General features: G+C 33.9%; 1 long non-coding RNA gene and 1 other non-coding gene across 2 annotated transcripts; both read right to left on the bottom strand.

Moving 5' to 3' along the window:
• Positions 1 to 12619: 12619 nt before the first annotated feature.
• On the bottom strand, positions 12620 to 12725 carry LOC148760954 (small nucleolar RNA R71). Its single transcript, XR_016028770.1, has one exon. It is a non-coding gene; the product is annotated as a small nucleolar RNA R71 (small nucleolar RNA).
• A 10377-nt stretch (positions 12726 to 23102) lies between these two features.
• On the bottom strand, positions 23103 to 25005 carry LOC148760955 (uncharacterized). Its single transcript, XR_016028662.1, has 3 exons — positions 24885 to 25005; positions 24155 to 24228; positions 23103 to 23283 (listed from the first exon to the last, which is right to left on the bottom strand). It is a non-coding gene; the product is annotated as an uncharacterized LOC148760955 (long non-coding RNA).
• Between the last annotated feature and the right edge of the window lie 215 nt (positions 25006 to 25220).

Below are 25220 nucleotides of genomic sequence, written 5' to 3' on the forward strand. Positions count from 1 at the left end.
TAGTTGCAAAAGGAGTCCTAGGTCGAATCATTCCCTTGAGGCAAAAATCATTAGATTCAATCCCTGAAGGTGCCTTTCATTTAAGCCACCTACTAGCCATCTCGCTTTAAAAGGCAAGGGTTGCCAAGGTCACATTTTACTATTTTCTGTCCAACAAAAAAAAAATTAACAAATCTGACAAAATTCAGTGTGACAAACTATAAATTGGTAAGTATGTGTCAATTTCTTCTAATCATGGAAATGTGTACGTAGGGAAAAAGCTTTGTTACAATAGCATTATCAACTATTGTGCTTGACAATGTCACGATGCCACGCTCAAATTAGGGAATATAGAAATATAAACTGGTAAGGTACTTGTTATTTTTTAGATACCTGATTTTGAGACAGTTTAACTATTAAGGTATCCAAATTTTATTAAAACTCAAATAAAATTACAAAATATTATTCAAAATCGAATCCTAATAGTGAAACACTATCCTTTAATTATTCGAATATATTAAATACCCAATTATATATGGCAAAATTTTTGTCAAAGACTCGGAGTACTTCCATCCTCTTATGAGTTTAATCCCTACTAGTAACAAAATTTTACATATTTAAATTTGCACCATAATTCAACTAATATAAATTAATTTTTGTTATGAATATATGTGAATATTCATTGTGTTTTATCATATCCAATGTACCTTTTCATATCCAATATACATATTTATATAAGTACATCCCTATCTTCTGGATCCATTTAGTATATGTACATTCCTATCTATTAAGTTATCCTCTCTATTTATGTAACTTCATTCCCCTCCATCTATGTAAGCCTATAAATATTGGTATTATAATTGAAGGTGTACACACTTGAAAAAAAATAAAAATAGAAGATCTTCTTACCTTACTTTTTCTCTCTAATATTTTTCTTTCAAAGTTATATTTTATAACAATTTTACATTATTAGTTTTAAAAAAAATAGGTTGATTAAGATGACAAAAATTGTTTTAAAGGTTAAAAGGACAAAGGTTTAAATCTCACTAAATCTAAAATTTTTTTAACATTATTTATAATTGAGTTCGGGTTTAAGGTCCTAAAGGTGATACCCGAATCCGTGTAAGTTTTTAAAAACCTTACCCTAATTCACTTCATAATCGAATATAGGATACCTAAACTCTATATTATCGAGTTTATCGAATTGAGTACTCGCAAGTACCTGTATAACAACAACCTATTTATATTTCTTAAGAATATATGTAATTGAACACGCATTACTTTATTTTCCTTAACTTTGCAATAAACTTTTTCATCGAAACAAAATGTGTTGCCAGTCAAGTTCATGACAATGAAATGTAAATGTATCAAATTGTTAAAGCATGTACCTTTCCGAAAAATTCACCTTTTGTTTAGGTTTCTTTCTGGTTATCACTTGGAAGCAGGAACTAATTCCTCCAAATTGGCAAATTGCAACAATCTCAAGTAATACCCGACAATTCATATATTTCTATGTTTTACTCATGTTATGTAAACATAAAGTATTAACGGTTATATGACTCACAACTTAATTAAATATGTCAAGGTCCTAAACACAAATATAAATATTTATTAATCATATTACATAATATGACATGCCCTACACGTCTATTAAATAAGTTGAATTAAATTTTATATAACGTAAAAGACAATTAATATGATTAATACGATTAAATTTTTAAGATGATTAACATGATTAAATAATTTTTTATAATGAAATAACCTATTTAAATTAAAATATTTTTTGTTAATAATTTAATTTTAACATACAAATATGTAGATACCATATTTGTTAAGATGTTTCTTGGCTTCTTTTGTATAGCTCTCTTGTTTCTGCTTCCAGGGTTGCAGCTTGCCTTGTATTTTGGTTATGGGTAGCCCTTTCTTTGGTCTGTTATTCTGGTTCTGCTATTGTGATAACACACCAAAATCATGGGCTATGGTTATGTACAGATGTAGGGAACTCTCAATTCCCTCTTTGAGTAATGAATCACTTATCTTTCCAAAAAAAACACACGTACAAATAAAATATAACTTCATTAGTTAAATTTAAAACTAATAATAATAAAACAGCTTTAAGAGAATATTAATTTCTATCAAGCATGGCTGCCCTCCAATAGAAATCCTTTGCCCTTGAATGTCCCATTATGCGTTCACAAAAACTTGTGACAGGTAATATAATAAAGTTAATTTTTTTTAACTTATTAGAAAACAAAAAGATAAAAGGAAACAATCCATCCTCTTCAATTTTTCCTTCCTCTCTTTCCCCTTTCTGACAGATTCCCTCTTCTTTCTCAGATGAGATCCCACATCAAAAATCTATACAAAGACCTCTCAAAGCCCCATCGATGAAGTGATTCACCCATCCCACAATGCCCACTTCTTTAGAAAAGATGAAAGACACCACATACAACAGACCAACTTCCTTCTTGAACAAAAATACAAGTCGGACGAGACCCATGAGAGCAAAAGGACCTAGAAGAAAATCACAAAGTTGGGACAGCAAAGCACTCCAAATTGCTCACCTAGTCAATAAAAGTAAACAGAGAACCAACCCTAAAAAAAAAACCAAGCAGGGCATAGGAAACGCAAACAACGAAAAGGTCGCCAACAACGAAACAAAGCCCCTACAAAACACAACGTCCAAGGGAGCCAACCAAGATAATAAAAAAGAAAAACCCAGCCAGCAGTAGACTGAGGTCAAAGTGTAACAAAGGCACAATCAAAAGAGTGCACCAAACTCGAAGACCAACAGAGGATCCAGCAAGGATACCGACAGAATCCCATGTTCGCAACCAAACAAAATAGGAGGGGAACTAAAGTATTTTTAAAGGGGGTTAAATAATAATAAAAAAAATAACAATCAAGGGGAACTTTATATATAATTTAATTTTCATTCATATAAAAAATTAAATAAAATTCATAAGAGAGATCAAGCTAGTAGCACATGCATTGAGGAAAACGGATCAAATGGCAGTTGAGGGTTTGCTTGAGAAGAACCTACCTCCGGACATTCTTGATGATCGTTCTCAAAAAAAAGTAAGGAGGTGTGATTTGGGAATTGCTACATCTTCTTTGGGTGATTTGGGAATTGCAACATCTTCTTTGGGTGATTTGGGAATTGCTCATGACAATCCATCTTCCAAAGATGTGCTTATGGCCTCTGATGGTGAAGCTTTCTTTTCTGATGATAACATGGAGTCGAATAATAAGGGCTTTTTTGAGAAAGAATCTATTGATGGATCTGAAGGAAAGAATGTCGATTTGGAGATGGAAAATTTTGATGAATTTCGAGTCCAAATAGTGGATGGGGTACCATCTATCACGATCTCTAACAGGAAACACGAGAAACTGTCGAGACGCTGGCAGAGGTCAGTTGTAGTGAGACTTCATGGATCACCATTATCATATAGACTTTTGTGCAGAAAAATAGAGACTTTGTGCAGACCAAAAGGGAGATTCACAATTATGGATCTAGATGAAGTTAATTTTCTTGTGAAGTCTTCTCAAGAGGGTGATTACCTTAAGGCTTTGCTAGAGAGGCCTTGGACGATCTAGGGCATTATTTAATGGTGAGTCCATGGTCTCCATCTTGCTTCCGTGAAAACCAAGATTTGTTGGCCGTGGCAACGTCGGTTTGCTTTCAGGTATGCCTTTGCACCTTTACCATAAATCGGTGCTTAAGAAAACAGAATCTCTATTGGGACGTCTTTTGAAAATAGATTATAATACTAATGTTGAGAAAAGAGGGAAATTTACACGAATTGCAGTGGAATTGGTTTTCTCCAAGCCATTATTGCCCAAGTTTCTCATTAATGGGAAAGTTCAGGCGATAGAGTATGAGGGCTTCCCACATGTGTGCTTTTCTTGTGGAATCTATGGGCATAGCAAGGATACTTGCAGAAAAACAGAGGTTGTGAATGTATGTGCTACACGAGATAAAAGGAATGTTGAAGCTTCTCAACCCGAGACAGCCCCACTTGGTCCGTGGACAATTGCTTTGCTTAGGAAAAATTGAGCTTGAAAGATGAAACGAGACTCTTCGCAGAATATTAATCAAGGAAAACAATGTCAACAGGGATCCTGATTTTCGATTTTGAGACACAGCATGAGTGATGTGGATCACTCCATTGACAAGGATGAGATGGATAGTCAAAAGTGTACCATAGGGGAGTCTTCAATTCAAGTAAAGGATAGGTAACTACACTCAAGCCAATAGAGAAAATCAAAGCGCACAATACCATGATTAATCCAATACAATTCTGCCAATTCTGAGGAGCCGTCTCTGGGGTTTCAAAGGTTGTTGAGAGAGATAATGTGGAGTCAAAAGTAGTAGAGTTGAATGACATATTTGATTACGAGAAGGTCAAAGGGTCAAATAATGTCAACGACTCTGTTGTCTATAATAGTGAAAATGCTTCAAAGTCAAATTTTAGAGAAGAAATAGAAAATTATTCTAAGAAGCCCATGCATGTCATGTAATGCGATAGAGTTAGTCCATAGCCCGTTACTTTAGATAACTCGAAGTGCTTTATAGTTAGAGTGGTTGATGACCTTATTCCTCCCACTAAACCTCCTATAAAGACCAGATCGTGTAATGTAAGAATTATTAAGAAGAAGGCTCAACAGATAATCACAACTTCAACTGACCATAATTCTTCTTTATCTCAGTTACTGATTGATGGAAACTTGAAAGCAGATAAAACGATTAACCAAACGAAAACTCCAATGGAGATGAGTTTGAATGTCATAGGTGATAAGGAGACCTCTATGTTGGTTGATGATGAACGGGGATACCTTGCAAGTCTCTACCTCTTTTTTATCTTGTTTTTTGACTAATGGATCTTTGAATTTTTGTTTGGAATTGCCAGGGTGCTAATAAAAGAAACCTAGTTAAAATTCTTAGAGATTTTGAGAGACAATAAGAGTTTTCAATTGTTGTTTAGTTGAACCTCGAGTTAGCAGTATTCAGGCAAATTGAATAATTAGCAATCTTGGTTATGATAGATCCCATCGGGTTGAAGCTTTGGGTTTCTCAGGTGGAATTTGGGTGTTTCGGAAAGAGGGTATGCAACTCTCAGTTGTTTGTAAGTATTATAAGTGCTTGCATTTTTCAATTGAATTTCCTACTGGTTTAGTTTGGAATTTCTCTGCAATTTATGGGCATCCAAATGCTATGGTGAGGCATAGATTATGGGAGGAGTTATCTACCTTCACGACCTTTGTTGATAAGCCATGGCTGTTAGTAGGGGATTTTAATACTTTTCTAGTCTCTCAAGAGAAGTCGGGTGGTGCACCATTTGGTAGTAAACCATGTGCATTGTTTCAGAATTTTATCAATGAGTTTGCTGTTGAGTTTTAGGTTGACTAGAATTCTAGATCTTATTTGATTAGGATTTTTGTTTGTATACAATATTAAGTAGTTGTATGGTTTTAAACTTCTTATTCCACATCGAATCCTAATCACATTCTACTTTGGACTTTTATACTATAAAAGTGGATTTCTAGGCTTTAGAATTGCAAGTAGTGCTTTGAGAGCTCTAGAGAGGGAACATCTTGTAACTCTATCTTTTGCTCTAGGTGGAGCTAGAGTGGTTTGAGTGAATGTTCTTGGGAAGTTATTAAGGAAGAGTGTGCAAGGGATCTTGAGTTGTTTTGGGGAACCATAAAGGTCAATTTATTGTACTTTAAATTCTCAATAATAGAAGAACAGTTTCACTCCGTGGACGTAGACAAGAGGCCGAACCACGTAAATTCTTGTGTTTTTCTGTTTGCTTATTTTCTTTGGATTTTATCTTTGTTGATTCTTGGGCAATTTCCACAACAAACTGATATAAAAGCTTCAGGTTTGGTAAATTCAAGATTCAACAAGGATGTCGAAAGTTACTAGTTTTGCGAATTTTTCAATTGAGAAGTTTGATGGGAAGACTAGTTTCACGCAGTGGCAGAGAAGGATGAAAGATCTCCTTGTACAGCAAGGTTTAATGCGCCCCTTGCTAGGAAAGGAGGAAGGGCAACCAGATGACATGAAGGATGTTGAATGGGCAGAGTTGGAGCAAAGGTGTGTGAGCACCATTCGGCTTTGCATTGGAGATAATGTGTTTAATCATGTTATTGATGAGGATTCTGCTCTAAGATTATGGGCAAAGTTAGAGAAAATTTGCTTGGCGAAAAGTCTTTCTAACAAGTTGCAGCTTAGGCGAAAGTTATATCGCTTAAAGATGAAGGAGAATGGAGACCTCATGAAGCATATGAATGAATTCGATGGAATCATTGATCAGTTGAAAAAGGTTGATGTCAAGGTGGAGGAAGAGGAAAAGGCACTATTGTTCCTGGCTTCGCTTCCAGATTCCTATGAGGTATTTATGGAATCTCTTATATGTGGGATGGATACAATAACGTTAGAACAAGCACAAGCAACGTTAATGTCTCGTGAAGCCCGAAAGAAAAGTAAAGAAGGGGATAGAGATCCAAATGGTTTGGCATTAGTAATTGAGGCTAATAGGAGAAAGTCAACTAGTAAGGGATCTAAGGGTGGCAAGTCTAGATCCAACAATGTTCAATGCTTTAAATGCAAAGGGTATAGGCATATTAAAAGAGATTATCCTACAAAAGGGGATGAAAGTAACGAGAACAAAGGTGAGTGTGCTTTCATTGCTGAAGGTGATGATTGTGATGTCCTTACAATTTCAGAAAATATGGATGCAAATTCTTATTGGTATTTAGATTCTGCTTCTGTTACTCACATATGTTATCAAAAGGATTGTTTTGATTTACTTCAAGAAGGGGTGGCTGGGAATTTAACTTTGGGTAATAAGTCAATAGTGAAGGTCATAGGTATTGGAGTGGTGAAAATCAAAATGTTTGATGGGGTTGTGCGCTCTTTGGGTGGTGTGGCCTATGTCCCAAAGATACGTAAGAATCTAATATCATTTAGCCTATTAGACTCCAAAGGGTATGGATATTCTGCTTGTGATGGAGTAGTAAAAGTCACACAAGGCGACATGGTCCTGATGAGGGGGAATTTGCATAATGGCTTGTATCGTCTAGAATGTGAGGCTTCGAAAGGATGGGAACAGTGCACAGGGGATGGTAGCTACCAAAGTGAGATTTCATTTGCCGAATAGGTGATGAAAGGTTCCCATGGTGTAAACGATGGTGAAAGGACGAAAAATCTTGCCAGTAGTGAATTGGAAGGGTCGTCGAGGTCCCTTTCTGAAGTCAATTAGTGCCATTGACTTGACGGCTACACAGGTGCATTGGCCATTTTGTGGAATCAAGTGTTGGACCATGCTTGATTCAGTATGTGTAGTCGTTGTAATTATAAAGGCCAATGATTTAGAAAATCCTATGCTTGGAGAGTTGTTCAAGGTGTTGAAAAGTAGGTGGAGTTAGGAAGTTGCAATTAGGTGCGACTAGTGGAAGAGGTTTAAAGAGTTTGAATTCAAGTCAAAGGTGGAGATTTGTTTAGTTTTAGGTTGACTAGAATTCTAGATCTTATTTGATTAGGATTTTTGTTTGTATACAATATTAAGTAGTTGTATGGTTTTAAACTTCTTATTCCACATTGAATCCTAATCACATTCTAATTTGGACTTTTATACTATAAAAGTGGATTTCTAGGCTTTAGAATTACAAGTAGTGCTTTGAGAGCTCTAGAGAGGGAACATCTTGTAACTCTATCTTTTGCTCTAGGTGGAGCTAGAGTGGTTTGAGTGAATATTCTTGGGAGGTTATTGAGGAAGAGTGTGCAAGGGATCTTGGGTTGTTTTGGGGAACCATAAAGGTCAATTTATTGTACTTTAAATTCTCAATAATAGAAGAACAGTTTCACTCCGTGGACATAGGCAAGAGGCCGAACCACGTAAATTCTTGTATTTTTCTGTTTGCTTATTTTCTCTGGATTTTATCTTTGTTGATTCTTGGGCAATTTCCACAACATTTGCTTTATTAGATTGGGTTTTCAAGGACCATGTTTCACTTGGAAGAGAGGTTAGGTTTTAGAAAGACTCGATAAGGCAATTTGTAATTTTGATTAGAGATTAATGTTTCATGAAGCTGTGGTTTAGCATCTTCCAAGAATTGGCTCGAATCATAGGCTGCTATTAGTTAAGTTATTTGATAAAGGTACTTGGAATGGTAATACAGCCTTTCGATTTCAGGTTGCTTGGTTAATACATAATAATTTTAAAAATCTTATGGAACAATCCTAGGATGAATCTTTGAGTATGCATGAGTCTCTATCAAATTTTGCTAGTAAAGCAAAATAGTGGAATAAGGCAGTATTTGGAAATATATTTTTCAGGAAGAGAAGACTTTTGGCTTGGCTTAGAGGCATTGAAAGGGTTCTTGAATCTAGACCTTCTCCAAGATTAAGGGAACTCAAATTTAGTTTGCAGCTTGAGTATGAAGCAGTTTACGGTAAAAGGAAATTTTTTGGATGCAGAAATCGAAGGCAATGTGGTTATAATTTGGAGATTAGAATACTTGTTATTTCCATATTAGAGCAACTTGCCAGAGAAACAAAGCAAAAATTCTTTGTCTCCGATCTAATGATGGTGAATGGTGTGATGATCAAGTGGTATTAAAATCACTAGCCATAAACTTTTTTAGAGAATTATATTCTTCAGAACAGAATGTACTACCAACATTTCCCATCTGTGATTCCTCTCTTCTTTTTGATCAGATGGCATTGGATAGTTTAATTAAGTTAGTAAAGGATAAGGAGGTCCATGAGGCTTTGTTAGAGATGAAGCCACTCAAGGCTTTATGAATAAACAGTTTCCCTGCTTTGTTCTTTCAATCTTAGTGGAACATAGTTGGAAAGTTTGTTATTAATTTTTTTTTAAATAGGGTCTCGCTACCCTATTAAAGTTGATTAAGAACGAAATAAAAAGTACAAAGGAAGGAGACCTAAACCGTACTTCCAAGTTACATGACCGTAAGAAAATTTAAAATAGAAAATGTAAATAAGAAAAGCACCTAGAATGGAGTGTTTCATTTTAGGATCATAATTTTTACTACCGTCATAAAATTGAAACATTTCATATTACAACAATCTATGTAAATAAATTTGACTTTAGAAGCATCTACCATAAGTTCCAAAATGACAAAGATTATTTATTTTTGCAATAGCTGCAATTTCTTGATTTTTCTCTAGAGTCGCGCACTAGAAATACCTCTCGCGTTCCCAACTAGCTGCAAAGTTCACCGAGATGGCGTCTTCATCCATGGCCTCATCATTTTCCCCCACATTCACGGCTTTATCTGAGGCTAGACTGAGTATTTTATTAATTGAAACTTCAGTGTCTGAATGTCTCTTACGCCGTACCCGAGGATGAACTTCAATTTCTGTGAAATTTGTTCCGTAGACAAAAAGAATAGAAGGAACGTCACTTAATTCTTTATTGTACATGCCCTTACCCTAGGCGGATTCCAAATTTACAGGATTTTCAGCATAAGCTCCCATTCTGTCTTGTGAGCATGTTACTATTGAAACAAACTTGTTTTTACTAGTGGTTTGACTTGCACTCTTTTCAATAATTGGGCTGTGTTCTCCACTGCTTTCCAACGTGTCCACTGGCCTAGTCTGACCTCCTTCCTCACTTTCTGCCATTTGTTGGTTGTCCTCTTTGCGGGACAGTTGCTGCCCGACTTAGTGGCATATAAAAATGACTTTTTGATTTTCACTAGCACTTTCTTGCACCGATTTGGTCACCCTAGTCCATTCCTCTGCAGGTGCTGTCAGCTCCATATTTGTTATTAATTATGTACGTAAAGTTTCTGAAAGGGCAGATGTTGGCGTCGAGTTATACAAATCAGTAATTACTTTGATACCAAAGAATAATGCTCCAGAAATATTTTCTCATTTTCGGTTGATTAGCTTACTCTCGATGGTCTTTAAAATTATGATGAAAGTAATTGCAAATTAGTTGAAACCTTACATGAGTCACTTAGTGGCAGATACTTAGTTTGGCTTCATCCCTAGAAGACACATTACTGATAATATAATTATTGTGCAGGAAGTGGTTCGTTCATTTTGAAAGAAGTAAGGGAACTTAGGTTGGATGATGTTAAAGATTGATCTTGAGAACGCTTATGACCATCTTCGTTGGGAGTTTATACATGATACCTTGATAAAAGCACATAATCTTGAACTTTTGATTAACATAATTATATGTAGTTGGAATCGATGTAGTTCCCAAATTCTATGGAATGGAACTCTCTTAGATAGCTTTTCTCCATTTAAAGTTGTGCAATAGGGTGATCCATTGGCAACTTATATTTTTGTGTTATGTATGGAAAGACTTTCACATAGTATTCGTGAAATAACTCTATTACATAAAACTATCTTGTCAATTTTTTGTGCTAAAATGGCTAAGTCCTTGAGTTCTAAGTGCAATTTTAAGTTGTTTTAGTTGTTTTTCTTAAGTTAATAAAAGCATGTTGAGTCAATTTAACTTTAGTTATTTAATTCATTTGCATGTTAAAATGCCTAATTTTAGCTGTTATTGGTTCAGTTCCTTGTTTTTAAAGGTCCATAGTTGAAAAAGGCTTAAGCGGCAATGAATCGTGCAAGTATGGCTAAGTGCAGACTCTCACTGAACATGCTACATTATTTTGAGCATAACTCTTACTCTCAAAATCCAATTGATGTGATTCTTCCATTGAAAAGATAAGAGGAAGGGATACAACTTTCATGTTTATCACTTCATTTAGTTTTGATCAGATAGTGGTCAAAATTGCATTGGAAGTGGCTAAATGGTAATAGGGATAGAACAGAAGATTTGCCCCGCGACTTTGAATGGTTGTGGCCACGGTGCTAGAATGCACCCCACATCAAAACAAAGAGCAGGATGTCATGGCGCTAAATCTCAAATGCTATAGTGCCCTAATACCCCAAATGTACTCCACACTAAGGTAGAGAGCTTGGTGCCACAGCATCAACATGTTTTTTCAAATTTTCTACACTTTCAATTTTTTACCTTAGGGCTTTTAATGGGGGGTATATCTAAGACTTTTTGAGCTAAAAAAAAGGGGTTAGAGTAGAGCATCTTTTCAAAGAAGAAAAAAGACTTTTACAAAAGAGGAAAGGAGAAGAAATCAAGGACAAAAGAGTTTTTAAAAGAAGTTGAAGCTGTTTCTCTCACTAGATTTGGCTTTCTCTCTCTTTCTTTTGTTATAAAATGATTTATTCTCTTGGGATGTTGCTATTTGCTGAAGATATCATGAGCTAAATTGATTTTTCTAGGATTGTGATAGATTTTAACATGTAATTTGGATATTACGTGTCTTTTTTAATTAATATTAATGGTTATTGTGATGTTTACTCAAATCTAAGGTAATTGCCTTTGATTGCATGATCAACAATTGAATGGACATGGGTATCTAAATGAGACTTGATGAAGTAAGTTTATATTAGACCATGGTTGGAATAGTGTGTGTTCATTTCACTTAGAAATTGAGTAAATTGATTAACAATTAGGATAGACATACAGCTAAATGCCATATGCAGTCCAATTAGAACATATGCTTAAAGAACCTATCTTAATTGATTATTATAGACATATACTGATCCAATTAGGTTAAATATTTGTGCAACAACTTGACAGAGATTTGTACATAAATGTGGATTCTAGACTAGCATTGCCATGCATTGATATAAGTATTAAGAGAAATATTAGTCCAAATGAAATGTTGAATGAAACCATACTCCTAGACTCTATTCCACTACTTTTCTATTAATTTTAGCTTCCATTTCTTAGCTTAGCGTTGTTAAGTAGATTTTATCCTTAATTAATCTTCAAATATTTGATTTACTTGGATAAAACTAGGGTGCATTAATTTTTAGTACTTGGCAAGGATTTAGATACAATTCCTCATGGGATATGATACTTATTTACCTTTGTATTAGTTGTGTGACACGTGCACTTGCATGCATAAAATCAGCACCAAGTTTTTGGTGTCATTGTTGGGGAGTTGTTTTTCTATTCTTTTGCTAATATTAATAACAAGCAAACTAGTCTTACTTCAAGTTTTGTTTTTCTTTTTTTTTTCAGGTACTTTTTAGCCTGTGTATGAAATGCGTAAGGAGCTTGGAAATTGTCCCTTGTGATTCGAAAATTGAGAAGACTTTTTGGAAGCTTTTGAGGTAAAATTCATAAACTCCAATCATTTGAAAACAATGGCTGATAATCAAAGAGAGCAGCAAATTTAAGAGTAAGTAGTGAAGAATCTATTTTTGCTAAATTATGTTGTTCTATTGGTGCAAGGTCTTAATTTGAGCATGTGAAGGTCGACTATTCAAGCTAACAAATTTAAGATAAAGTTGGCAATCATCCAAATGATCCAAACTTCAGTCCAATTTGGGGGTTTTCCTAACGATGATCTCAATGCTCACATTTTAAATTTTCTAGAGATTTGTGACACTTTCAAGCACAATGGAGTTATTGATAATGCTATTAAATTGTGACTTTTCCCTTTCTCATTGTGGGACAAGACGAAGGTTTGATTAAATTCTCTTCTTACTGACTCTATTACAACTTGGGATAATCTTGCTCAGAAGTTCTTAGCTAAATTATTTCCTCTGGCCAAGACAACGAAGATGAGAAATGATATTACTTCTTTCATGCAACTTGACTCTGAATCATTGTGTGAGGCTTGGAGAGATACAAGGATTTACTTCAGCATTACCCTCTTCATGGTCTACTTAAGTGGTTTTAGATACTGACATTTTATAATAGCTTGAATGGTCATATTCGGACTACTATTAATGTAGCTGCTAGAGGAGCTCTTATGGCTAACTCTGTTAATGAAGAGTATGATTTATTAGAAGAGATGGCTTCAAACAACTATCAATGGCCATTGGAGAGGTCTATGCATAAGATAGTGGATGGGATTCATGACTTGGACACCATTAATGCTTTGACAACACAGGTAGCCGCTCTACCTAAAAAGTTTGATTCTTTTGAAGTTTAGTCTATTTAGAGCCCTTTTTGTCACTTGTGATTACTGTGGGAATAGGCATTCCACAGATCATTGTCTAGTAAGTTTCGAATCAGTGTAGTTTGTAGGAATAGGCTGTAAAATATTTCATGCTCCAACACATTCAATCCTAGGTGGAGGAATCACCCAAACTTCTTTTGGAGCAACAATCAAGGGTCTTCATTGACTCTAAGATCGAATATTCCTCTTGAATTTCCATAGTAAGCTAGACTTCCAGTGCAAGAAAAGAAGTTGTCTACAAAAGAGTTGCACATGCAATAAATGGCTAAGACAGATGCTCTCATTCATAGTCAGACAACTTCACTTAAAGATATTAAGACTCAAGTTGGATAGCTTGCGAACACAATCAACAATATACCTTAAGGGACCTTATCTAGTTATACAAAAGCTAATCCTAAGAGGGAAAGTAAGGAGCATGTCAAGGCTCTTACTCTTAGGAGTCGGAAAGAGGTTAGTAGTAGTAAGCAAGTTGAGCAACAAAAGAAGTCAATGGAAAATGAAACAATGGTTGATTGTTCCAACAAGCAAAGTCAAGTGAAGGATGCTAAAGCAACACCACCTCCTCCACTATTTCCTCAACACTTCTAAAAGTAACAATTGGACACTAATTTCTGAAATTTCTAGAGGTATTTAAAAAGCTTCATATCAACATTCCTTTTGCAAAAACTTTAAAACAAATGCCTACATATGTGAAGTTTTTTAAAGATATCTTGACAAGGAAAAGAAGATTGGGTTAGTTTGAGACCATGGCATTCATTGAGGAGTGTAACGCTATTATTCAAAACAAGCTTCCTCCAAAACTCAAAGATCTTGGTAGCTTCACTATTCCTTGCACTATTGGTGTTTTATTCTTTTCCAAAGCCTTGAGTGATTTGGGAGCTAGTATTAACTTGATGCCTTTGTCAATTTATCGAAAGCTGGGCTTAAGGGAATATAAGCTTACAGTGTGACACTATATCTTACCGATCGTTCTTTCACCTTTCCTTGAGGTAATATTGAGGGTGTTCTTGTGAAAGTTGATAAGTTTATCTTTCTAGTAAACCTTATTCTTATTGATATAAAGGAGGATCGTGAAGTTCCAATCATACTTAAGAGACCATTTTGTGCACTATTAGAGCTTTCATTAATGTGGAAGAATGAGAGCTTACCTTGAGAGTGCAAGACCAAGAGGTAACTTTCAAAATTTTTAAAGCTTTAAAGTTTCCCAATGAGCATGATGAATGTTATGTAGTGAGTGTTGTGAACAGTGTCACTAATGAGGTATTTATTGAAAACCACCCCAATGACCCACTTAAGGCATCATTAGTTGTTAGCTTTAAGAGAAACGATGAAGAGTTTCTTGAATGTATGAATTTGTTAGATGCTCATTCTCATGTCATGAGGACACAATTTGAGTCTTTGGATTTTTCTGATAGTTCATCTTTGTCGTAACGTGCGATTTTGGGAACCCGACCGCTAGACGTGGAAAATTTAGGTAGTCGCCACCAATCTTTTTTATCTAGGTGCAATTGACTATTTATTAAATTTGTTCCATTCGACCAAGTCCTTTATTGATTTTAGGTTCGTCTAAGGAAAAATAACCTAGTCTGCGAATTTTTAAAGTTGAGTTCGGGAGTACGGTTATACACGGGGAAGGATTAGCACTCCCGTGACGCTCGTTCCACGAATGGTACTACCTAGTCATATGCTATCCTATAAAAGCCATAATTTATTTCATTGTGTTTCCTTAATTATTGTTTATTTACTTTATTCTTTATTTTGTTAGCTAATTAAAACATTTTATTTGGCTTCACGAGTGTGACATGAACATGATGCAATTATGAAATGCATGGCATAAAATTCAGATAATGCCAAACGAAAACCTTGTTGGATATTTCTCGAATCCACCCATCATGTTAGAGAGTTTCGGGGATATTCTCTCACCTAAGGAATTACTTGAGAAACTAGCCTTTACAAGTTTAATGAATAAATCAAATCATCGAGGTAATCATTCGCATGCGAAAATAATATTTTTCATGAATGTAAACCTTAATACGAGCAAAAGCCTTTTATTAAAGACATTCTCTGAGCCTTTCCATCATACTGGTGGGACTCGAAGGTATCTTTTCACCTAGAGAATTTTCTAAAGAAACTCGCCTTCACAAGCTCTCTTGAAAAGTCCGATCATCAGGGCTTTAACTTGTGCACACAATACGTCTATATGCCACGACATTTACCAATGCAGTGATAATGTGTAATATGCCCATAAATTTCAATATTTGTTTATTAACCTTCCTACAACTTTTTTGTTATTTCTTTGAAATTTCTTTTCGTTATTTTTCTCTATATGCATATATATCATGGATAAGTATGTTATATTATTATTTTTAACTATATGTTTATTTTATTAAATATTTTTTTAGACTTAAGCATTTATCTATTTTGCGATATATATTGTCTTTTTACCCAATTGCTATTTTTAACCAAATATTTTATTTCATAATTATTATTATTTATACTAGGATGATGCCTCGTAACTACACTATAGAATATATCACAGGAAATATAAATTATATTGTATTGGATTTCAATTTGATACATTCAAAAGATAAATTATTTGTAGAGAAAATGATAAATTGGTATTAATTGCAAATAGTTATTTGTTTTAGTTTCAATCATTGGAAAGTTGGTAGAAGATAAATTTATTTCAGTAGTATATATAATAGTAACCGTTCCTTAAGTAAAAGAGACAATAAAATAATCGAAAGGGAACACCATAAGCAAATCAAATTATCAAAAAATAATTCCTATTTTGGTTAAACAAAATGATCACACAATTAGACAACTATCAGATACATCTTTTTCCCATTTGTTTGCTTTCTGTTGTTATGCTGCTTTTGCTAGACCTGTTGTATACATGAAATGAAAAGATAAAATTTGTTTAGCGTCTAATTTTTAATAGGCTTTTAAGTTAAATTAGTAAAAGATTTGTAAAGCAATATAATTAACATACATGATTTTTGATTTTTTTCGTTGGTGGTTCTTCTAACATTAAGTACTCAGTTGTTAAGATAGGAGTAATATTTTTGGTCGTATCTTTTCTGCTATAACAGTAGCAGAATCTGAATCGCTAGGCAAAACAATCACAATAGATATCATGTTTAGAGTTATCGTGCCTTTGATAGTGACTCCCTTTAGCTAATGGTTAATCAAGTTTCCAAATTTGGCTTGATTATGATGGATTACTCCTTTGAGATACATTTGGCCCTTTCAACAATCCTCTCTTTATTAATTACTCATGCTAAATAACAACACAAAAACAGAGTGATCGATGCAATCATTCTCCCCAAGTCTACTTTGCTTTCAAATGGGTCATCTAAAGCCAATTGTTTGTCACTTATTGGCAGTTTGTTTTCCCTCCAATTAGGGAAACAAAAATTTTTTGGGTGGGCATGAAAAAGTAAAATTCAATATTTCATCAAGGTTTTCATATTTATTTGCACCTCTAAAATGGATATGAAAGAAAAATAAACATTTTAATTTCCTTACTAAAAAGAAAAAAAAAAGCAATCATTCACCTTATGTACCGTCATAGTAAAGAGAGTCCGACTCAACAGGGGAGGAAACAGGAACTAGCCAGTGTGTAGAAGAGAGGCTAATGACAGTTGGGAGGCTAATCGTTGAAAGCAAAGATGTAAAAAACAACCAAATGAGATGAATATTATCAAATTTGTAGTAGTATCTATCTTTTATATATATAATGAATGGCAAAAGTTTTATAAATTCAGTGTATTTGTTTATTCAATGATGACTGTATGCTATGTATACTAAGAAATGAGTAGACTTTTTTTATTTTTTTATTTTGTTCAATGAATTGGATGGATATTTATTGAAATTTAAACATTCATGTATAATAGTAAATAATATTAAATTGCATTAATAAATATTATATTAATATGTTTTCTAACTATTAAAAGTAAAAAATTATTGTTGTAAAGTATTTTTTATTGAAATAAATAAAAGCAAATCAAAGAATTAAAAATATTTTTGTTCAATGAATTGGATGGATATTTATTGTATTTTAAATATTAATGTATAAAAGAGATGTCTAAATACTATATATTCAAGTTCATGTAAAATAAGATGATATAAATAGTAAATAATATTAAATTGTGATTAATAAGTTTGATATGAATCTGTCCTCTAAGTTTTAAAAATTAGAAATTATTGTTTTCAAGTAATTTTAAATGAAATAAATAAAAGCAAACTAAAGAATTCTAAAAATTTAATGATGACATTTACTAAATGCTATTTCTTTTGTATACAATGAAAAGAAGGGAATATTGTATTGTTAAGTGCTTACCCAAGACTAATTAGTAAGTATGTTGTTGGCTCCATTAGTTTTTAATGATAATAAAACATTCCCATTTATTTGTGTCTAATACCTTTACTTGAGTGTGCAGGAATTTAATATATGAAATTAATTTATTAACTATTCAAAGAGTATTTTTGAAAGAAAAAGAGGGATAAAAACAACAAAATGTAACTGAATAACAAGGAAGAAGCTTATTGGTGAAACAAGGAAGAATGTTGGTTGATCAAAGTTTCAAATTGGAGAAATGACGGGCTGAAGAGTTTGAGAAACAGAATCAACTTAGTCCACTAAGACAGTTGACTAAGTGCTCTCTGCCAAGATCTACAAACCAGAAACAGAATAAACTTAGTCGACCAAGTCAATTGACTAAGAGCTCTCTGTCTGTAATTTGAACTAGAGCACTACAAGATAGATTAACGGCTAGAACTCATCCTCAATTGTTTCTAACAGATATAAACTGCCAAATTGCCATAAAAGTTGCATCTCCAAGTATAAAAGGTCTTCCAACAATTATAAACAAGTTTTTTAGAAGCCTTGAATGAGATTTGAGCTCTAGAAAGTAAAAAAATCAGAAAAGCTTCATTGCACTTGTTTGCAATTAAACGTCTACTCTTTACATTTGGGAGGATCCAAAAGCTTCAGAGCTAGTTCCCTGTTTTTAAGGCTTAACATCCTTTGGGAAGATCCAAATGGCTCAACAAAAAACCATAGTTACTAAGGGACAATCAACAAACAGACCACTTCTGTTTGATGGCTCTAATTAACCTTATTGGAGCACTAGAATGTTAATTTATATTAGGGCTATAGATTATGAAATGTGGGACGTCATAACTGATGGACCCTTTATGCCCTCAACCGTGAATGTAGTGACAAATGAGTTGATGCCCAAACCAAGGTTTGAATGGACTGAGGTTAAAACTAAGAAAGTTCAAATAAACTTTAAGGCTATCAACATATTGCATTGTGCATTAATCCCCACTGAATTTAACAAAGTCTCAAGTTGTACAATAGTTAAACAAGTGTGGGAAAAACTTAGAATAATCCATGAAGGGACTTCTCAAGTAAAGGAGTCCAAAATTGCTCTCTTAATACATAGTTATGAAATGTTCAAAATAGAGTCTGGTGAAGACATCACCAGCATGTTTGATAAGTTTACAAACATCACAAATAAATTGAGTCAGCTAGGTAAGCTTATCCCTGAACATGAATTAGTTAAGAGACTGCTTAGAAGCCTACCAAAATCTTGAAAGCCAAAAGTGACTGCCATTAGACAGGCTAAAGATCTGAACATCATCACACTCGATGAGATTTGTGGTTCTCTTCTTACTCATGAGCTGGAGCTTAAGGATGAAGAAGAAGAAGATCGAAGGGAAGCAAATGAAAAGAAAAAGAGTATTGCACTTAAAGCCAACATCCTTGAAGAAGAGCTGGAAGAGCTTTTCTATGATGATGATGAAGAATTAGCTCTAGTTGCAAGAAAGTTCAGAAAGCTAATGAGCAGAAGAAATCGAAGGCTAACTAGAAGAGGTTTTAGGAAAGACCAAGGTGCCTTATGGAAAAACAGAAACAAAATTGACTCCAACAAAAAGGAAAAGTTTATCTGCTACAAGTGCAAAAAACCTGGTCACTTCAAGTTTGAATGTCCATTGTTGAAAGATGACACTCCCAAGAAAAATAAGAAATCCAAGAAAGCAATGGTGGCTACTGCATCATGGTCGAATAGTGACACTTCAAGCTCTAAAACTGAAGATGAAAAATCTGAAGAAAGAGCAAACATCTGTTTAATGGCACAAGAGGATGAAACAGAGGTATCCTCATTCCTTTGCATTAATTCTTATGATGATTTACAAGATGCGTATGAGTGCTTGTATGATGAATTTGAAAAACTTTGTTCAAAATACAAATCATTAAAGAAAAAGGTTAAATTACTTAAAAATGATTTGGAACAAATCAAACAAGAATTCACTTCTGTTTTAGAGCAAAGAAATATTTTGCAAATTGAGTTAGAACACTCCAAAACAGACTTTGAGGTTTTAAAACAAGAGCTGGAAAACAAGTCTGAAGCTTTGCAAATAACTCTGGATGAAAATACAGCTCTTAAATGTTTGAAAAATGAATCTTCAAAAAAAAAATGCATACCACAATAAAAATTCAGCTAAATCATTACCTAAATGTTATAATTGTGGTAAATATGGTCATTTATCATATGACTATTTTAAGAAAAGAAGAGTGCAGAAAGTTAAGAAAATCTGGATTCTTAAGGGATCCTTTGTTGCAACTAACACTCAAAGACCCATCAAAGTATGGGTACCTATAAAGATAAACTAAAATTCTGTTTTGTAGGTTGAGCTGGACTTAAAGGAGACATGTTCGAAAGCTCAACTCAAGAAGAAATAGCCTTGGTACTTAAATAGTGGCTGTTCATGGCACATGATAGGACATGAAATGCTATTTGCTCAACTGGATAAGAGAAAGGAAGGAATCGTTTCCTTTGGAGATGATTCAAAAGGAAGAATACATGGTATAGGTATGGTTGGTAAGAATTCCCAAACTCAAATTAGTCATGTGTTGCTGGTTAAAGGCTTAAAGCATAATTTACTGAGTATTAGTCAATTATGTGATAAAGGATTTAGAGTGTGCTTTGATTCAACTAAGTGTGAAGTGATTGATATGAGTACAAACAAAATCTCATTTATAGGAAATAGATTGAAGAATATGTATGTAATTTTTCTTGAAGATCTTGAAGTAAATAGTGAAGTAGGTCTTGTTGCAAATGCTGAAAATGATAGTTTGCTATGGCATAGGAGATTAGGACATGTGAGCATGCACACTATGTCAAAATTAATCGAGAAAAATCTTGTTGCTGGACTACCTGAGTTAAAATTTGAAAATGATATGCTTGCCAACTAGGAAAACAAGTTAGGACATCCTTCAAGTCTAAGAAGATTGTGTCAACATCTAAACCTCTTGAATTGCTTCATATTGATCTATTTGGTCCAATAAGCATAACTAGCTTAGGAGGAAAATCTTATGGCTTTGTAATAGTTGATGACTATTCTAGATATACTTGGGTGTATTTCTTACTCATAAGAATGAAGCTCTACAAGCATTCTTAAGTCATTGTAAGAAAGTAGAAAATGAAAAAGGACTAGCCATAGTAGGCATAAGGAGTGATTATGGAGGAGAATTTGAAAATGATGAATTTGAAAAATTTTACAATGAAAAGGGGTTGGATCATAATTTTTCTGCACCTAGAACACCCTAGCAAAATGGAGTTGTAGAGAGAAAAAATCGAACCTTGAAAGAAATGGCTAGGACCATGCTAGGTGAGAACAACCTACCTAAACATCTTTGAGCTAAGGTAGTAAATACAACAGCTTATATTCTTAATAGAGTCTCAATAAGGCCCTTGATTTCAAAGACTCCATATGAACTTTATAAAGGTAAGAAACCAAATATTTCTCACCTTAGGAGTTTTGGCTGTAAATGCTTTGTATTGAACAATGGAAAATAGCCTGTAGGGAAGTTTGATGCAAAGAGTGATGAAGCAATATTCTTAAGATATGCATTAAACTTAAAGGCCTATAGAGTTTTTAACAAAAAGACCTTGACCGTTGAAGAATCAATTCATGCAATTTTTGATGAGTCAAATGCATTGCAAAAAGAAGCTCATGATGATGATGATGATGTAGAAGTCCTAGAAAAACAAATGGAGGAAATGAACTTAGAAAACAACAAAAATAATGAAGAAAGCTCACCTAGAAAAGAAAATGAAACTCCACCTCTAGAAAATCTACAAAGAGCAGAAAATCAGCATGATGATCTACCAAAGAGTTGAAGATTTGTGAGAGATCACCCACAAGACCAAATAATAGGTGAGATTTCACAAGGAGTTAAAACTAGGAAAGCAACTAGAGAAACTTGTGAATTTTCAGCTTTTATATCTCAAATTGAACCTAAAAATTTTGAAAAAGCTGAAAAAGAGGAAAGTTGGATAATGGCCATGCAAGAAGAACTCATCAATTCACAAGGAGTCATGTATGGTCATTAGTACCTAGACCTTCAAATAACCCTATTGTTGGTACAAAATAGGTATTTAGAAATAAGGTAGATGAGCAAAGAAATGTAGTTAGAAATAAAGCTAGGTTAGTAGCAAAAGGATACAACCAAGTAGAAGAAATAGATTATGATGAAACTTTTGCTCCGATTGCTAGGATTGAAGCCATAAGGTTGTTGCTAGCTTTTGCATGTTTCATGAATTTTAAATTGTTCCAAATGGATGTAAAAAGTGCATTCTTAAATGGATTAATTCAAGAGGAAGTATATGTAGAACAACCACCTAGTTTTGAAGACTTTGAAAAATCTGATCATGTTTTCAAACTTCATAAAGCCTTGTATGGATTGAAACAAGCTCTTGAGCTTGGTATGAAAGGCTTTCAAAATTTTTAGTTGAAAAGGGGTATGATAAAGGCAGCATCGATAATACATTGTTCATTAAGAGATATCTAAATGATTTAATTATTGTGCAAATATATGTGGATGACATTGTTTTTTGTGCAACTAATGAGGCTTTGTGCAAGAACTTTGCTAAGGAAATGCAATGTGATTTTGAAATGAGCATGATGGGAGAGTTGAAGTACTTTCTTAGTCTTCAAATCAAACAAAGTGAGGAAGGAATCTTCATCAACCAAGAAAGATACACTAATGAGTCCATCCACCAAACTCAACTTAGATGAAAAAGGTAAGGATGTAGATCAAAAGCTCTATAGAGGTATGATCGGCTCTCTTCTCTACTTAACAGCAAGTAGACCAGATATTTAGTTTAGTGTGTGCTTGTGTGCTAGATTTCAGTCATAGCCTAAAGAATCACACCTAATAGTTGTTAAGAGAATTTTTAGATACCTCATAGACACTAAGAACTAGGAATGTGGTACTCTAGAAACTCAACTCTTAGCTTAGTTGGATATTCAGATGCTGACTTTGCTAGCAGCAGAACTGATAGGAAAAGCACTAGTGGAACATGCCAATTTTTAGGAAGGATGCTTGTGTCTTGGTCCAGCAAAAAGCAAAATTCAATGGCATTGTCTATAGCATAGGCTAAATATGTATCCTTAGGTAGCTGCTGTGCACAAATCCTTTAGATCAAGCAACAATTAAAAGACTATGAAATAACTATGCATAATGTACCAATATACTGTGATAACACAAGTGCAATTAATATATCAAAAAACCTTGTGCAGCACTCTAGGACAAAACACATTGAAATTAGACACCATTTTATTAGAGACCATGTCACGACCCGGAACTCCCCATCGGGCCCGTGACAATCGCCGCGAGGCCTCGACAGACATTCTTCACCCCGAATGTCGATTGAAACCTCGCAAGGCTTAGCATCAACTTTCGCATCTCCCCGGTGAGCAACAGTTATTAAATCTCGCATTTCAAAAAAATCATAAGTCATTTTTAAATAAGAACAATAAAATATTATTTTCTGGCTCATAGGGGTATTTTCGTAATTTTTCGTCAAAAATCTCAAAACTTGCTAAAAATGTAGTAGGTAAGCAGAAAATATATATTTAATGATTTAATAACAATTAAGTATCTAAAACGTTCATTTGAAAGCAAATTGTTGACAACTAGTACTATTCAAAAATAATAAATAAAATATTCTATTTTCTCATAAAATAAATTTTTATAGAAATATTCGTAAATAATTTTTCGCACATGAAAGTAAAGTAAAAATTGTATGAATAGAAATACAGATAACCAAAATATAAGTTTTGATCTGCAATGACACGTGGGCTCCAATTGACCAAGAGGATGTAAGACTGTGAACTCTTACTTTCTATAATGCAGTTCCGAGCTTAGTTCTCGTCTTACTCGACTATCTACAAACTGTCCTGAGCCTGAAAAATATATAGGAATAAGGGGTGAGATTTTATAATCCCAGTGAGTAAACAGATACCATCTAAAGTATCTAAAGTCGAGTAAATGGAGACAATTAAAATAAGTCATCATACTGTAATTTCATTACCTTTTAGTTCATTTCAACCAAATAAAATCAATCCATATAAATCAAGTAATCAACTTGGCTTATGAATTTTTTAAAACTTTGGCTCGTGCCAAAACTCATACTCAGTGATACCTTGCGCAGGGCATCCAACCGAGTCCGCCAAGGCTGTTAAAATTTCATATACACTTAAAATATATTTTTAGTTTGAGAAAAATACAGCCGTTCCTTGACGTTGGCTGAGTTCCCCTTCACGTGGTGGTTTAGCGTGAAGTGAACCCTAAGCTTTACCCCAAGAGATACCCTACGCGCCTCTCCGTTCGGGGTAAAAATATATTGGAGTTTACCGTGCCCCTCTAATAGGCTGGTCCACGGAACCCCCTCTGCAGTAAATAATTAATATATACTCCACCAATTCAATAAAATTCATTCTAGCATGGCATGGCAATTTATCGCAATCTAGCCTCTCAAGGCTGAATACACAGTATAAATAATTCTAACACCAAAATCAGTTTAGCCATTCATGCTCATTTATTGTCATAAGCCATTCAATTCAAAACCATAAATTTGCAACACAAACTGGACAGTCTCCAATTACTCTATTTTCAAAACCAATATTCGATTTTCCAGAAAATTTATAAAATCATTTTATAAAATCACAATTTCTCTTAAAACATAGCAATTTACCATTTAAACCCATTTTTCATAAAATCACACAGTTGTATAAAACTACTATAGATAATTAAGACGATAATAAGTTCACTCACAGTATTAGGAGTAGAAATACTCCTATCTTCCGCCCTCGGGTGCAGTCTCTTACCCGAAACAATTGACTCACCACCTATCCATAATCCATGACACAAAATTCAGTAAATTGTGTCAATTTATCATAAATTATTTCAGGCTCTTATCCATGCGTATGCACTAGATAGGATTTGAAATGTCTAGACAATCGCCTAATTGCGATGTCCGACCTAACTCGCCTATACACGGTGTAAATTCCTAAAATCCCCAATTCGACTCCAATTCCATCCATTTCAATTTCAATTATCCAATTATATCCACAATACCTCAATGACTGTGAATTTGGTCCAATTTATCAGTCCGTACTATAAATTACGCTTTTACCCCTATTGGGTAAAATTTTCAATTTATTGCACAGAAAATTTTCATTTAATTTCCAACCTCATAATTCATCATTTTTCCACCCAATTCTCTTAAAATAAAGTCAACCTCATCCTCACATACCATTGGCTAGATTCGGCCTAGGAAAATTTATGGAGAAGATAAATATTTTTCTTATTGTTTTACTCATAAACATGCTACACTAACACTAAACACTAACATAGCTCAAAATCAAATTTATCTAACAACTTTCTCTCTCTAAACCCATATGACCAGAATTAAAATCATCCTCAAATCACATGATTTAACCATGAAAAATGATGAGAAATGCATGGGAAAGGTAAAGCACAAGACAAATTTAAGAAATGTTACCTTTTTTTCACTTGATTTTTGAATTTCCACTTATTTTCCCTTTAAATTTCTTGGCTAGGGTTTTATTTTCTCCTTTCTCTCTCTTGTTTCTTGCTTGGCCGAATGTTGAAGAAGAAGAATGGGTGGGCTGATTTTTTTATGCCTTTTTATTGTTTAATGAAATAATATTATTTTATTCATATTTTAAATATTTTATTAATTCATTTTTTTTTCTAGCCTTCCACTTGTCCTACTTTTTCCACCATGCATTCCCTTTGACTTATCCAAGTCTTAAGTGAAATTTCCAGATTTTTCCAAAGTTTTGGTGGAGCAAATTTTTCAAAATTATACTTTTGC

Source organism: Theobroma cacao, chromosome 9 (genome assembly GCF_053813885.1).
Source record: "Theobroma cacao isolate CCN51 chromosome 9, ASM5381388v1, whole genome shotgun sequence".
NCBI lineage: Eukaryota > Viridiplantae > Streptophyta > Magnoliopsida > Malvales > Malvaceae > Theobroma > Theobroma cacao.